We start from the raw sequence: 15,667 nt of genomic DNA, 5'->3' as shown, positions 1-15,667 counted from the left end.
AAACTCGGCTCGGGCTCGGCTCATTAATTTTATAGGAAGCTCGGCTCGGGCTCGAGCTCGTTAATTTTATAGCGAGCCGAGCTTGAACAGGCCAAAGTTCGGCTCGGCTCGTTTACAGCCCTAATTATATATTAAATCTATTATTTTAATTTCTCGATTAAGTTGAACATATCCAAAATACATCGATTAGACATAAGTACGAGTTTGAAAGAAATAATTCAACCAAAATAAATTCTGAAAATTCAGATTAATGAAGTTGGGAAAGGAAAAGAACAAAAACTAATATTCATAACCATAAGTTTGTCATCTTTGAACAGCCAAGGTTTCGTGGTGTAGTTCGTTATCACGTCAGTCTAACACACTGAAGGTCCCCGGTTCGAGCCCGGGCGAAGCCATGTTTTTGCTGAGTTATTTTCGTCTTTTTAGCTAATTTTTGCTGTTTATATTCTGTCGTTTTAACTAATTAATGATATGCCTATAGTGGTCTTGGATTTAATTGATGGGCTGGATTTACAATTCTCCTAAAATTCGAGTTCAACTCAGTTGGAAGTCCACATAAAAAAATGAAAATTTATTTTAAAAAATTGTCTACAAATGTGAAGTAATAAAATAAATTATTTTTTTTAATATATTTTAAAGACTAATATTTATAAATTAGGATTCAAAATATAATTTTTAGGGTCTAAAATTTATGGATTAAAGTTTAAAATTTATAAATTAGGATTTAAAATCATATTTTATTTATGATATATAAAAAATTAATGACATATTAAGAATTATTTTTTGAAGTGTGATTTAATTATAAATTGTATAACATAGATAGTTACATGTAAAAAAATATGTTTTGGGATTCAACCAAATCACACATGATATGTTTTTCTATTTTAATGCAATACAATAGATAATTTTTTGAACTTTTTAATTTTTTTTCACATGTACGCATATCTTTGATTTGTTACTGATAGATCTGTTTATATAGTTGTATTCAGACCGAGCCTAATCGGGATTCGATATGTAATTACCTTGTCCAAGCTCAACTCAGTACAATATTTACATCGGGTTTGGACCGAATTCGATCATACTATGAAAACTAATTTCAAAGCCCAACCTAACCCGTCGAACTAATATATTTATATTAAAAAAATAAATTAAAATTAAATTATCAAGCTTCATTTGCTTGAAGTTTTCCCCTGTTTGTGGTTTCTTGAATTGAATTGAAAGTGAGTTCACGTTTAGAGCATAAATTAATTGTTTTAATGGGAAATACTCTCTCCTCCGTTCCATTTTATAAGTCGTTCTAGTTTTTCAAGAATTTTTAGTTTAGTTTTTCGGTCTAAGTATTCTTTTTTTTGTTTTAATTTTCAATGTATCCATGTGTTTTTTAACATTTCAATGCTTATTCCCGAACCATTACATGAGAGATAAAAAAATTTAAGTTAACTAATATTAATTCATTAATTTAACTCTATATTAATTGTATTTTTTAATTTGTGTGAAACACTCTAGAATTACTTGTATAATAGAACGGATATTAAGTATTTGTCCTTCTTCTAGAAAAAATTAAATATTTTTCCATCATTTTAAATAAATAAATAATTATTACTTTGTTATTCTTAATTTATTAGCTCTGTTATTTCATATTATATAAAAGATTCCCCTTTTATATACTCCAATCTACTAGACTCAATTGATGAAATTAATTACATGTGTTTTTATTAAAAAAAAAAATATATAGTATAAGAATGGTTCGGGCCAAGCCATGCTGACTTGAGCTTTTAAGACAAATTTCAAGCTCAACTCATTTTATATGCGGGTTTGAAGAGCCTGTGTTTGTCCTGAGCAAACATCAAATATGCATTATCCAAGCTCAATCCATAGTGGGACGGGTGAGCGGGATCATGAACATGTCTAGTTATTGATAAGTGATAGTATGTTATACATATGGAATGGAGATAACAAAAGTGATGATTTCATAGAGTATTTCATTAGAGCATCTCCAATAGAGAGTGCTTAAAAAATGTCAGGTGATGTGGTATTGAGTTTGTCAACTTTCAAATGGTGCCTACTATTGGAGTGATGATGGGTGCCCAGAAAGGTTACCAATTTTTGACAACCTTGCTTTAAGGGTACCAAACTTTTTTTAATATAAAAAAATGATTTACTTGAATACTATTATGTATAAAGTAATGATTTGTGGGATCATTGTGGTAACTTTTAAAATTGCTTATTATTGAAGCATTTTTTAACAAAAGTTGCCAAAAGTGATGTGGATGATTAAATTAATAAAATATTATATTTTAATATAATAGGTTAAGTTTTGACACTCTTTAAAGCAACTTCTATTGGAAATGCTCACAATCGATAAGTTTCAAACGTTAAGAGTAAAATTGACCCAGTTTATAAAAGTTTAAGGTAATATTACACCATTTTGAAAATTGATAATAAAATTGATCCTACGATCAACATGGAAAGTATTTTTATACTTTATCTCTACTAGAAATCCGTTGATCCGGCCCGAATCCATTCAAAGTCTGACTCACAAACTCGGCCAGAACTAAATTAATTAAATCATGATTCAATATTTCATGATTCTTCAATTGTTTAAATAGTTGTTTAAGTTTCCAGATTAGATCACAGATTCCCTATTTGCGCAATGCACCATGCTAATGCTTTGTCATTTCTTAAACATTAGTATTGACATCAATTGAAATTGTAATGAAGGTAGATGGAGTTGAGAGGTTGACTCTAGAGTATTTATTTATTATTTAGAATTATGATAAGTTATCGGTAACTCCCACGATCGCATGTTGGATTCTTCTGTCTTCTACCGAGAATACACTTTAACGGTCAAATTAGTAAAATAGCAAAAAAAAAAAAAAAAAAAAAAAGCTTAAAAAGAGAACGAGAGCCACTTTCTTAGTCGCCATTTATGGTATTTACAAGATTTGGGATGTGGTGAAAGGTCTAAGAGCATCTCCAACAACCTGTTAGTTGGGTTCGTAAGTTAAAATTTAAGAAAAGATAGAGTTAAAAACCAACTCCAACCACATCTTAGTGACTCATTATTCTCTCTATTATTGATTAGTCTTTCTTCTCTCACTATTGGTAAATATAACAATACTTAATAATTTTAATGATATAAAATAATAAATAAGGAGTGAATATGATGAGTATTGTCGGAGATGATGGATTAATCATTCCTCAAATTACTAAGAGTCAATTACTTATATTATTTTCAGAGGGTGTGTTAAGAGTTTTTTTAGAGATGCTCTAACATGCCCTTAGATCTGCCCGTTTATGGAAAGTGAATTTGGGTCTTCATAACCTGTTTGGGGGTGCTTTTGAGTCGCGGATTTGGTTTGGGACCTTATTTGTCATGTGTGAGCTTATATTAGACCTCCTTTTATGTGGAAACCACTTGCCGCATAAAAAAGCTCCATATGCCAAGTGGTAGAAGAGATGCAGACATTTGATGGTAACCGATTTATCTACTTAGGGGCACGTGATAAGAAGCATATGGTTAGCTATGGAGGTGCATTAATGCATTTGGAGCATGCCTGGTGGAATTCAAGATATTTGATAGTCTCGTGTCGTTTTTCGAACTTGGGAATGAGAACCAAGGTGACAGTTTGTCTTCCTTTTAGGTGCTATAAATAAGACACTTAGGTCTTTCTTCAGATCATTTGCTTCCTTGCCTTTTCTAGAGATATGCTTTGAATGAATTTAACATCTTTAAGACCTACTGGGCTTGATTCTAGCTTTTGGGAGTATATAGTCGTCAATTTTTTTTTGTCAATCCTGAGATTAGCCCACTTTGTTTCTGTTCTCGAAATTTCAGCTCTTCATTTCTTTATTCCGTGTGTATTCTTTGAGTAAATAGTTATTTCCAAATTACGATCTTCTGATATTTTTTTCCCTAAGTATACCGAGAAGCATCTAACATGCCTTTGACATGTAATAAGCCATCCTATGAGAATGAGATTTCTAACAACTCTTTGGCACCTAAAATGTGGTCAAAGAAGAATAAGGAAAAGAAGGTCGACCCTTGAAGACCAAGACCGAGTGGGATTGTTAAGGAAAAATGATGTGTGGTGTCCTTAAAGTGTATATGCGGATGTGATTTAAAGACAACATACCACCACTTTGTTGACAAAATGTGGTCGAAGGGAAGCTTTAAAAGGAAGAGGTTTAACCTTTTCAATAGAACTCTAAATCTAAAGTCTAAGAAATTGGATGATGCATCATCGAGATGGATTTACAGGCAATCTCGACAGTATATCGAATAAGGAGACTGCATCGCTTATCTATAAATAGGTTGATCGAGAGGGTGAACGATCTCGTGTAGCAAAATAAGATGATCATTTATGCAGATCAACTAGATATCGATATGTGAATGCCGATGTTGCGCTTTTTGTGGAGGTGTTGAAGGCGTTTAACTTGGCTCTTAGGCATATATTTGGCCAATGGAGAGTGATGTTGGCGATGTATTCATTATGTTGAGAAGCTGGGGTTTGATTAATAGGGTTGGTCTTCAGGAAGTTCTTCACTCCCATAGTTGGGAATAAGTCAAGGCATGTGCATTGGGTGCATCAAAATTCAATTATGTGGGTTTTCGGATAAGCCATCGGAATGGAGACATCGTTACTTTAAGATGCCTACTACGAACTTGGAATTCTCATAACCCATGAACTACAACCATGATTTGACATCCCAATGAGCGGATTGGTCAAGTAGAATTTGATGGTGAATGAGATGGATATGTTATAGTGGTTGAATGACATCGTCTATTCTCCCAAACGTGATGTCGATGAGCTTATTTATAACTTTTTGGATAACGTCTGGTTTATATATTCCAGGTGGAGGATGACCTACCTCAAGGGTATGAGGTAGGAAGACTTGTTGAAATATCTAAGGGGAAGGGGATTGACAATGGGGAATCAAAATAACTGTGGCAAAGCATTAACGACTTACCAAAAGTACATGTCTAGAGATGTATATTTATGACTTTGTTACTTCACATGCTTTTCAAAACCAACATTCTCTTCTTGATTTTGCTTTGTAGGTGCGATGGATACTGAGTGCTCAAAATTATTCTCATTGGACCTTGACCATATCAAGTTTGATATTAAATTATTGCCTCTTGGTGAGGTATGTTCGACTGCCCTAAACAAGTGTATGCTTCCTTTAGACCTTAATTTCAATCTTTCTCTATATCAAACTAGGCGAAGGAGCATCTTGCCAACCTATCTACTCCGAACAAGAGTGGGCTCAAGGTTCGGTGTGTGTTCATGAGACATAGCATGAAAAAGAGATTATGCAACTCCATAGCTTAACCTAGGCCCAAATTAAAGTTGAAGGGGCGAAGACAGATCACCGTTTAAAGAGAACCACCCAAAAGAATATGTTGGTGCCATTAGCGACAAAGAGAGCGGTAGATGGGGCCAATGTGTCGAAGGAGACCATAGCTGAGAGATCCAAGGTTACGAAGGTGATCAATGTCGAAAACACGCCTACTTAATAAGAATGAGTCACTCTCTCTCCATTTTTGATGTGAGATTCAGTTCATGATTGCCTCATCGTTATCCTTTAGAGCCAGTACTTGCTCAGGGCTTCCTACCCCAACGCAACTCGCTTTAGACCGAGTTGTTATAAGTCCACCAGCTTCCACCTAATTTGTCCCGAACCACACACCATACATGGAGAGTGGGCTCTGATACCAATTGTAACAATTTAGCCCAATACCAAGTAGATATTGCCCATTTTGTCCCAAATCCAACACATTGAGTCTCATGGTTAAAAAACACGTCTACATGTGTTAGAAACACATCCTACAAATAAACCTTAATCACGCCATCTCCATTTTCGATGTGAGATCCAGTTCATTCTTACTCTCATTGTAATTTTTTAAGACCGATCCTTCCTCAAGCCTTTCTACTCTGATGTCACACACTCCTAACCAGTTCGTTATATATGACATCCTAATTTACTCACATGATATTAAATGTTTAGGTGTAAATTTGACTTAATGATGCTATGTCAAGTTTTAAGTTTGCAAATAAATAAATAAAGGGTGTGACATATCTAAATTTAATAAGTTTAGGTGCATGATTGATAAATATAAATATAAGTTTGAAGTATAAAAATAAAAATAAAAATTAAGAGAGTAAGTAATTATGTATTAAGCCAAATAAAGGAAATTGGAAATGGGATATGTTTTGAAATAGGAAGATCGGACGGCATGCATGATGTCAAGCTTCACGCCCAATTTAATGTCATAACTAATCACCATCATGCCTTCAAATCATTATTTGCTTATTAGTTCTCTTTCTTTCAATTTACACTTATTAAAATGTAAAAATATGATTATAAAAGGTTAATTACATGTTCAGTTTTTTTTAGTTTGTCTGATTTCTCGTTCGAGACTTGTCGGACATTTTTTAAGTGGATTCTCTTCTAATTATTTTTTTTTTGTGTATACACTAGAACTCTAACTCGATCTCTAGGTTAAGCGATTTGAGGCCTTTAATCACTCAAACCAATTACATATATGGTCTTTTAAGTATTAGAAATTGACTATTAACATCACAAAATTTAATTTTTTACGTTAAAATAATTTAATTGTATATATATATATATATATATATATATATTTGGTAGGAAAAAGAAAGTAAAGACAAAACAAACACCACAACAAATTAACACGGGATTAGCCTAGGAAAGCTAACCCCCACAATATCTTCAGAAAGCAAAGAAAACAGGAAATCAGGAGGAGATGAGAAAATAGAGACGCCCAAAGCCCTCTCATGGCCCTCAGCAGCAAGCCGATCTGCCACCCGATTTTGCTCCCTGAAAACATGGCAAAAGTTGATAGAATCGAAAGAGGAGCAAATCCTTCTAATTGCTTTAACTAAATTCTGACTCCCTAAACACAAAGCCCTTTTATCAGAAATTATCTTGACTGCTTCGAGATTGTCTGACTCTAGTAGCAGCCTCCTAATCCCCAGATCCTCTGCTACTCTAAGCTCAGAAAAGATACCACAGAGCTCAGCAAGGAAAGAGGAGCCCAAACCCAGATTCTGAACAAAATCTGACATGCAAGCACCTCTTGCATCTCTCAATACACCGCCGACAGTAATTCTTCCGTCCTCTTTACACGACCCATCGGTGTTCAACTTTACAATCCCTTCACCTGGTCTATCCCATCCTATCAGATGAACAATTGTCTTTTACTTAGATTCTACTGATAGCAATCACTAAAAAGAACATGTAAACCATATCAAAGATAAATTTTTATATATGGATTAAAAAAATATACATGTCGTCAAACCCAATTTGTTCTATTTCATTCGTCCTCTCCCTTTTGATTTCTCTTGTGAAAAGAATTTAGGAAGGTCAAATTAGGTAAAAGAATATATTTTTTTAATTTTTTTCGTGAACAAAGAAGGCTCAAGGCCCAGGGAGAAATAAAGAAAAAAAAAGAAAATATATTTTTTTTATTGTACATGTAAAAATTTGGTTCATGTATTGTTCACGTGTCATTATCTGTGGCTGTTATTGTAAAAAATCGGATAAAATGATTATAAGAGAAATGAAATGCAAGCTAAATGACTTTAATGTTAAAAAATTAAAATTTCTGATATTTAAAAACCATGTGTAATTTACGGTTTTGATATATGCAGCCCTTAGGGATGCATATAAGCATTAAATACAATAGAATATTTTTTTGTATTTTCAAGATATATATTTATTATGCATTGAACTTCTTTTTTTTTTTTGGTAGGAAATGAAAGAAAAACAAACAAACAAAGAAACGCTCAACCCGTGATCAGCCTAGGAAAACTTACTCCCACTACATCCTCCAAAATGAAAGAAGAGATGAAGACCGGAGGAGAAGAGGAGGTAGAAAAACCCAACAAACTAGAGTGCCCTTCCAACGCAAGACGGTCCGCAACGCGGTTCTACTCCCTATAAATATGAGTAAATCTAATCGAATCAAAGGAGGAACCGATCCTTTTAATGCTTTTAATAATGTTTAGGTTAATCATGCAAACAGCATTGCCCTCAGAAATCATTTTAACCGCTTCCTGGTTATCTGATTCCACCAGAAGCTTCTTCACCCCAAGACTCTTAGCAAGCTTCAGGCCAGAGAGAATCCCCCAAAGCTCTGCAGAAAAGGAAGAACCAATCCCCAAGTTCTGAGAGAGGCCAGAAATCCACCTACCTCCATCGTCTCGAAGGACCCCTCCTGCAGCAATTCTCCCGTCTCTTAGACAAGAACCGTCAGTGTTGAGCTTAACCACACCTTCACTAGGCCTACACCAGCCTATAAGATTGACCTCATTCCTCTGAACATCCCTAGCTAAGAGGTCTTCAGAAAATCTCTCAATCATATTATTAATCTTTTTAGAAAAGAAATCAAGGACATTTGGCTGATAGACCGCACCTCCTCCAAAGATATCCTCATTCCGCCATCTCCAAATCTGATGGCAAGCTACCACAAAAAGAAGAACACATTGATCTCCAGGTAGAAGACTCCCTTTAATATCATCAACAAACCAATCCTCTTCAAAATGGGCTAAAAAAGAAGGAAGCACATCCCTAGGGATAATTTTCCTCCAAATCTCCTTAGTCTTCTCACAATCCCTGCGAGCATGGCACAAGGTCTCCTCAAACCCTCTGCATCTGCTACAGGCCCCAGAATCCACCAGGTGCCTCCTTTTCCTGTCTGAATTAGTAAGCAACCTATTCCTATCCCCAAGCCACAGGAAGCTCCTAATGCGAAATGGGACTTTCAAGGCCCAAATCGTCTTCCACACCCCAGAGGAGGAAGAATCCAAATCCTGATAGAAAGCCTGATAAGCAGATTTACACGAATAGGTCCCATTGTTGGTCAGTGTCCAACAGCAACTGTCCTTGTCCTCATTTAGATTACTAATGTGAACACCTCTAATAGTAAGGAGCGTTTCAAGGCTTAAGTAGGGATCAAATTTATCCCAAATCCACTCCCCCTCGGAATCCACCACATCAGCGATTTTCCAGTCCTGAATGTCCACCGGAGGCAAGGAAGTACAAACCTCCAATAAAGGCTTCCCACCTATCCTTCCAGAAGCTGATGGACCTGCCATTACCCACATTCCACCCAATCCTAGAACAGAATTCAGAGAAGACCGCACTAATGCCTTTCCAAAGAAAGGAGCAATTAACCACTCTGTCCTTAGGCCCCCCAAACACTTTATCCTTTCGGTACTTCCCGCATAAGAGCTGGACCCAAAGAGCCGAAGGAGACTGCCACATTCGCCAAAGGAGTTTCATAAGTAAGACTTTGTTATTATCTTTGGCCTTCCTAATGCCCAGACCTCCAGTATCCTTAGGCTGACACACCTCACTCCAAGGAACAAGATGGATCTTTCTCCCCTTATCAGCCTCCCCCCACAGGAATCTACGGTTAATTTTGTCAAGGTCTTTAAGCACAGGATTAGGAAGATGACAAGCCTGCATAATGTGATTGGGAGTAGCACAATTAACAGAATGAATCAACGTAAGACGACCAACGAGAGAGAGAGAGTCTTGGCCTTCCACATGGCACACTTCATGTTAGCTTTATCCAAAGTATCCTTAAAGGACATTTTGGACACTCTCTCACTGTGGAGGGGGATACCCAGATACTTCCCGAGAGAGCTCGTCAGAGGAATACCCGACAGATCACTTAGCCTTTTACAGACTCCCTGGTTCATATTTTTAGAGCACATCATCCTAGATTTATGGACATTAAGCTTCTGACCAGAGGCCGAGCAGAAACAGTCAAGAATATCCATAATAATACCCAACTGCTCCTCATTACCTTCCAGAAAGATCAAAACATCATCTGCAAAGAATAAGTGAGTAATCTGGGGACAGAAACTATTGATTGCCACTGGTTCGAAACTCCCATTATCAACAGCATCTTGGATCAGATGAGATAACCTTTCCATAGCAATAACGAAAAGGAACGGGCTCATTGGGTCACCTTGACGGATACCCCGGTCCGGAGAGAATTCCTCCGACATATCACCATTAATCATAATTTGAAACACAGGAGAAGAGATACAAATCTTAATTAAACTTCTCCAACTGTCAGGGATCCTTGCTCTCTCAAGACTCTCCATCAGGAAACTCCAGTTAATGCGATCATAGGCTTTCTCCAAATCCAACTTAAGAGCCACAATGCCTTTCTTCCCTTTCCTGATCTTCATAGTGTGGACCATCTTTTGGGCAATCACTACATTGTCCATCATTTGTCTACCAGGCACAAAGCTTCCCCCTAATTCTGACAGATGATCTCAGGAAGAATGCAGCGGATTCTATTAGCCACAATCTTAGTAACAGTCTTATACAGAACATTACAAAGACTGATAGGCCTCATATGCAAAAAGGAAGAAGGCTTCTCAATTTTAGGAATCAGAACCAGAAGGGTTCTATTCACCAGCTCTATATCCTGAGAACCATTAAAGACACCTAAGATAAAGTTATAGATACCTTCTTTCACCACCTCCCAGTGCTTATGGTAAAAACCAGCATGCAGAACATCAATCCCAGGAGCTTTAGAAGCCCCAATACTAAAAATGGCTTGGTCAATTTCCTTCAGGGAAATAGGGTGGAAGGCATTCCGAATGCTATCTTCTCCAACCATAGGAAAGGAAGCAACAGAGTGAGCCCTCTCCAGATGAACAGGCTCCTCTTTAAACAGATCCTTATAGAACTCCAAGGCCAATCTCCGAATATCCTCGTCCTCATACACCCAATCACCATTAGAGTTCTTAATAACATCAATTCTATTTCTCTGTCTTCTAATAATGGTAGAAAGATGAAAATACCTGGTATTTCGATCCCCATCTCTGATCCAGGACTTCCTCGACTTTTGAAACCAAAGAAGCTCCTCTTGCCTGAGCATAGCTTCCAGCTCCTTCTGAAGAGATCTGAGCAGGCCATTCAAACCATAATCAAACCTAACCTCCAAACTACGCTGAATGCCCTCCATTCTATTCAATAATTTATTCTTCCTCCTAATAATGTGACCAAAAACATTTTTATTCCAACCCTGCACATTATTCCTGAAACCTTCAGCAGCTTGAAGGTCATTCAAGTGGGGTTTCCAATTATCATGGACGAACTCTTTAAACTCAGGATGAGACTTCCAAGCCAAAAGATAACGGAACGGTCTCTCTCCCCTATGACGATTGCCTCTCACCAGCCTAAATAAAATAGGACAATGATCCGAATGACGGAAAGGGAGATTCAACACAGAGCTTTTAGGGAAAGTAGTCTGAGCTAAAACATTAGTGTAAACTTTGTCCAAACGAACAAAGGTACTGTTGCGTTTCCAAGTGAACTTATGACCAGAGGCCCCAGGATCAGAAAGCCCACATAAATCCATGCTATTTTTGTGGTGAAGGCAACGATTAACATAATGATTAGAACCCCCTCTCTGATCACTCATAAAAGCAATATCATTAAAGTCACCCGCCACAAACCAAGGCTCAGATATGCTGACACTCAAAGAGTAAAGAACCTCCCAAAGTCGTTTCCTATTGGCTAAAATAGGGTCGGCATACACCAGGGTAATTAAGAAAGGTATATTACCGGAGACCCTCACTTTACAATGAATAAACTGCTTATCCATGCTAATAACATCAAAATGAACCCGATCTGGCTTCCAGAAAAGCCAAATCCCTCCAGCCCGGCCAGTAGCCTCCGATCTAATACAGTTCCAGTTCCTAAACTTTTTAACCACCTCATCAGCTTTATCTCCACTAATCTTAGTTTCCATTAAAGCAAAACAAGAAGGATTAAATTGTTTAATAAGATCATTAACATGGATACGGGTAGCCTTGCTAGCAGCACCCCTAACATTCCAGCACAACAAATCCATAGAAAGGAGGAAAACTGACTGCACCCCCACACCTAAGCCAGGTATTTACAAGGGGCTCCTGAGAGCCTTGCCGAGGTACCCGCATGCCCCCTCTTCTCTGGAAAAGACATAGTGTTTTGGACACTTTTTTTGCTTTCCTCTAAGCTTTTTCATACTAGTTTTGTTAACTCACATAGACTTCCCAATCCCAGGATCACCACCAAGAATAGGAATACTAACCTCATTTGATTTCTTCATCCTTCGAGCTGCCAGGGCCAGGGTCCCCCCCCGGGCTTCATCTTTAGAGACAAAAAGCGGGTTAACAGATTCAACCACCTTCTCGACTGGATCCACAGACTCCAAACCTGGCATGCTTTGATCCATATGATCCTCATCCTGGTCCGAATCTTGAACTTCCTCAATCGTCAGGGCCCCAAATCTAGAACCAGGCATGACAGCTGAAGAAGCACCAAGCTCCTCCCTAGCTTTGAGGATAAGCTTCTCATTGACATTTGGAAGAACAGTAGGCTTTAGTGGAGAGGACTTGAAATTTGTGTTGATGTCAGGAGGACGATTGTGAACAACTGAAGGTTGAGTTCTACGTCTAGCGGGCCTCTTCGCCACCATCCAGGGACCAAAGTTCCCTCCGTTCCCCTGGTTCCCTTCAGTTCTCCCCACACTATCCTCAACAATCTCCTTAACAACCTTCTCCCTTTTAGGGCACCCCTCCTGAGAATGACCATACATGTCACAATCATAACAAATGTTATGTAAGCCTTCATACTCAATAAAAAGCACTTTATCACGAACACAGAATTTTGACAACAAAGGTTTAGCCAGATCCACATCTATACAAACCCTAGCAAACTTGCCCCTAATGGCCCCAATTGTAGTTTTGTCCACGTGGTGGACCTTCCCAACCAGACCTCCTATTTTACTGAGAAATTTTTCACTGTAGTACTCAATGGGAAGGCCCGGGAACCTCACCCAAGTCAAAATCCTGTTAACCGAACAGTCGTGAGGATTAAAATTAGGAACCCAAGGCCGTAAGGCCAAAACATGGTTGGAGATGATATACGGGCCTCCCTTGATTACCGAATTATAATCCTCAACCCTGGTAAATTTAATGACATAGTAGTCATTTTCCAGGTCAGTAATACTGACTTTACCTTTCCTTGCCCACTGAGCTTGTATCCTTTGGGCAAAATAGTTAAAGCTAATTCTCTTACCCAAGACAGTAACTATTAAAGACACCTTCCACTTCTCTCTGAGCTCACGCTTCTCTGCAGCGGAAAGTCTAATAATCGGACAGAGAGGATCATCCTGGCCACATTCCTCCTCATCAGAATCCGAGAACATATCATCAGATTCTCCCACCATTAAAACTTCCTCTAAACCCGGCTCTTCCTCAACCACCCCCATAACCGGATCCTTCCAAGAGTTTTTACCAGTCTCATTCATATGAACCCTAGGTCTGGGGGAAACCGCGTTTCCCTGACCTAGAACTCCACCCTCAACACTAACCATAGCCCTTTTATTAGAATGATCCTACCCCGAGACAGCCTGCCCCCTGCCGCTGCCCCAGCCTGTCCATTGCTGCCCGGCATTCTACAGCCCGCACTAGGCACTGCGCCGACAGCCCCAGCCCACCGTCCGGCAGAGGAGCCGGCAGAACCCGGGCATTGTCGGCACTATCGGCGCACAACCCCGCGCCAGGCACCCCCCGCCCAGCATCTCCCCCCGAGATCGGGGGCGCCTTACCCCCGGCATCCGTCACCACTGCCGCCCGCGGATCCCGCAGATCCGCTCCCAGTCGCAAAGGCGCCTCCCGCGGCACCGCCCTATCATCTCCCATGATCCCCCTCCCGACGCCCCTAACCTCCCCTGCTGCCGATCTGCCGAGCGCCCCACCCAGATCCACACCATGCGCGCGCCCTCCACCATCCAGCCCCTCCTCACACCTTGCGCCCCATCCATCCAGGCCGCCGCCCCCTTCCCTGCCTATATCCCCCTCTTGATCTGACCAGAACCCAACCGCCGCCAACCCCTCACCGCCCACAGCCACCCTATCCCTAGATCTATCCCTAACTCGCTTCACCATAAACCCTAGCCGAGAGAGAGAGAGAGAGAGAGAGAAGAAAATGCTATTAGCAATTGGAAGTTTCACAGTTGAGAGATAGAACAATTGATAAATTAATAATTACTTTATTGTCCTGATTTTTTTTTTTATTAATGACCTTTATAACGAGATTTCTATTATGCATTGAACTTCTAAATACACCAAAATTCATTTTACTGTAATCATAAATTCTTTTATATTTTCTATATCTGCATTAATTTTTTATTTTTTATTTTTTGAAAAGATATATGCATTTATTATATATTGAACTTCTAACGTTTTTTAAAAAGTGCAGATTTACTCGTAACAATGAATTTGTGCAATTTTACCCCTAACAATGTCAAGTAAGTTCAATTTTATCCTTACACAACAGAAAATTTGCACTTACTGATTTGACAGTTATTTGACTATCACATTAGATATTCCAAACACGTTCGTCGATAAAATAAAGCAGTTAATTGTATTTTGACGGGTTGTATGCAGTTTTTTGTGTGTAACTTTTATCTGTCATACTTAAACATTATAATTTCGACAGGTTATTTGTAACTGTGTTATTTCGACAAGTTATTTGTAACTTTTATTCTATTACTAACATAGTTACAAATAACCTGTCGAAATAATAAATGCAGATATCTTTTCAAAAAATAAAAAATAAAAAATTAATGCAGATATAGATAATATAAAATAAATTATGATTGCATTAAATGAGTTTTGGTGTATTTAGAAATTCAATGTCTAATAAATATACATTTTGAAAATACAAAAGAATATTCTATTGTATTTAATGTTTATATGCAACCCTAAGGGCTGCATATATCAAAACCGAAATACTAATTCACTCTCTCGTAAAAAAACCTAAATGGCCTCAAATCTAAAAAGTTAAAGAATTAAAGTTGCTTAAAATATCATTTAATTCTTAAAAAATTTCATTTTGAGATCATTATCGGCTAAATTTGAAAAAATAAAATTTTCATCAACTACAAGTACCGATCCGTAAACGATGTGAAACCACAAGATTTTATTTGAAATTAACCCTTTAATTTTTTTTATCCACTCCACAATTCATAACTTCTACAACTCAACATCAATATAAATAGACGAAGCTTAGCTCAAGATAAACAGATTCATCCATATTTACATTATAACGTTTACTGATTGTGATCATCCTCTAATATTCTCCACAAACTGATTTAGGCATCACAAATGGGTTCGTCGTACAAACATTATTCCGTTAACTTTATTTTTATACAATTACAGATTGACATGTGGACTTTTAGGATTCAAGCACATCAATTATAAAACACAGATATTTTGCTCGTTATTCTACATCAAGTAATAACAATCGGGTAAACTGATAAACAAAAAAGTAATCAACTGATGTAATGGGAAAAAATTGGAAAGTTAATATCCAAAAAATTAGAATGGTTAGAGACTTGTGGATGTTTTTGCAAATACTATTAAACTGATCTAGAAAACAGAAAAAATAAGACTTTTCGGAACAATCTAGAACTTGTAAAAAACCGTTTTCTAACCACAGTCAATTCAAACTTTCTACCCAACTCACTATTTCGGACCACCAAACCTCGAGCCCACCGGAACAATCGTCTTAAACCCCGAATATTCCCCTTCCATAGCAAATCCTATCCCACTCTCACCACCGC

The 15,667-nt window shown here is 37.9% G+C and overlaps 1 non-coding gene across 1 annotated transcript; it reads left to right on the top strand.

The window, feature by feature from the left end:
- The first annotated feature begins 321 nt into the window (after window positions 1-321).
- Window positions 322-395, top strand: TRNAV-AAC (transfer RNA valine (anticodon AAC)). Its single transcript has one exon. It is a non-coding gene; the product is annotated as a tRNA-Val (tRNA).
- The last annotated feature ends 15,272 nt before the right edge of the window (window positions 396-15,667 follow it).

Source organism: Euphorbia lathyris, chromosome 5 (genome assembly GCF_963576675.1).
Source record: "Euphorbia lathyris chromosome 5, ddEupLath1.1, whole genome shotgun sequence".
NCBI classification, from domain to species: Eukaryota; Viridiplantae; Streptophyta; class Magnoliopsida; order Malpighiales; family Euphorbiaceae; genus Euphorbia; species Euphorbia lathyris.
Note: the sequence above shows the minus strand (reverse complement) of the source record. Positions and strands in the feature narration are given on the sequence as shown.